The sequence below is a fragment of the Arachis ipaensis genome, chromosome B09 (assembly GCF_000816755.2).
Source record: "Arachis ipaensis cultivar K30076 chromosome B09, Araip1.1, whole genome shotgun sequence".
NCBI lineage: Eukaryota > Viridiplantae > Streptophyta > Magnoliopsida > Fabales > Fabaceae > Arachis > Arachis ipaensis.
Window position 1 is genome coordinate 89,804,386 of NC_029793.2, and position 2,156 is coordinate 89,806,541.

Consider the following 2,156-nt stretch of genomic DNA (forward strand, 5'->3'; position numbering starts at 1 on the left):
GCCAGCTTTGGTGCCAGTTTTGGCGTTTAACTCCAGCTTTTGTGCCAGTTCTGGCGTTTTGACGCCAAATTTTTTATGCTAATTTAAAATGCCGATTTGGGCCATTAAATCTCGAGCAAAGTATAAATTATTATATATTGCTGGAAAGCCCAGGATGTCTACTTTCCAACGCAATTGAGAGCGCGCCAATTGGGCTTCTGTAGCTCTAGAAAATTCACTTCGAGTGCAGGGAGGTCAGAATCCAACAGCATCTGTAGTCCTTTTTCAGCCTCTGAATCGGATTTTTGCTCAGGGCCCTCAATTTCAGCCAGAAAATACCTGAAATCATAGAAAAACACACAAACTCATAGTAAAGTCCAGAAATGTGATTTTTGAATAAAAACTTATAAAAATATAATAAAAACTAACTAAAACATATTAAAAACTACCTAAAAACAATGCCAAAAAGCATATAAATTATCTGCTCATCATGCTACCAGCCCCCCTTTGTTCCTGACAGATGGCACCGAGGACGGTGCAAAACTTTAAGTGTGGGGAGGTCGGTCAGTACCTGACTTCCGGAGGTAACTTCTCTTTCCTAAACACCAATAAAATAGGATACTTAGTTAGTTTTTCTTTAGGATAGATTGCATAGTAATAATTAGTTGCATGCATGTTCTATTTAGTTGAAAAATAATAAGTTTCTCTTAAGACCCTAATTTTGAAAAATTTCACTAATTTAAATCAAAACTTTTGTGTTAAATTTGTTTGATGTTGTAATTGGGACATAGTTTAAAAAGCTAAGAACACACAACCCGTGAGATTTTGAGCCTAATTACATGGTTACATTATTTAACTATAAATATTTTATTCTTGTGTGTTCACTTCTCTATGATTGTAATCTTTATTTTGTTCCATCCTATATGTCCAATGCTTAATGTATTTATATGCATGCATATGATTGAGGCCATTACTTGTTTAGCTCACTTATCCCAAATAAGCCTACCCTTTAAATTACCTTTGTTAGCCACTTTGAGCCTTTTAAATCCCATTTATTCTATATTTTACCACATTACTAGCCTTAAGCAGAAAAACAATTAAACACCCCAAGTTGAATCTTTGGTTAGCTTAAGATAGAGATTGTGTGTTAATTAAGCATGGGAAAATTGTGGGAACATGGGTTAATAAAGGAATATGTTATGTTCTTACCTTAATAAAATAATGGAAATTTGGGTACCTACTCATGTAAAACAGAAAAATTAAAAATCCATATGCATTGATAAGCTATGTTTATTTTCCTAGTTAATAAAATATAAAAAAAATCTAAAAATATTCAATAAATATTTAAATAAATAAGGGGACAAAATTACCCCAATTCTAAGTTAAGTAAAGCTCCAATGCATATGTGATAAGAAAATTAAAAGAAAAAGTTAATACATGAGTATGTAATGTAAAAGTGGGAAATTATGGGTAGCTAGGCATGAATTATGGAGTGGAGTCTGCACGAATGACGCGAACGCGTGAACGACGCGAACGCGTGATAAGGAAAATTGATGAATGACGCAAACGCATGGACGACGCGTATGCGCGACCTGCGCGATCTGCAGAAATAATAGAATATGGTGGGGGCGATTTCGGGCCTCATTTTAACCCAGTTTTTGGCCCAGAAACACAGACTAAAGCTAGGGAACATGCAGAGACTCAACACGCATCCACACACATTCAGTATTAGGATTACTTTTAGTTTTAGATCTAAATCTAGATTAACTTTACATTGATAGTTTATGCTTTCGCTTTGGATTTTGGATGCTGAAGAGTTATTACCTCCGTTGAAGACACTACTTTAGTTTGTTTCCTTATTCCTTTACTCTTTTCATGTTGATCATTGACCCTATTCAAATAAGTATGTTGCATTTTGGATTTATTAATATATAGAGTTACTTTTACTTTTAATTAATTATAAATTCTCTATTTTATTTTATTTAATTTATTATGTCTTCTTATATTTTTATGAGTATTATATCCATGTCAATGGAGTAGTTTTTCTACTTGACATGGGGGTTGATTAAGAGGAAACACTTGAGTTGGAAGGCTTAAGTGTCGATTAAATTGAACGTTGTTGGCTAGTTCTGTATTTACTAATGCTAGACCTTCCTAAGGGAGAGGACTAGGATTTG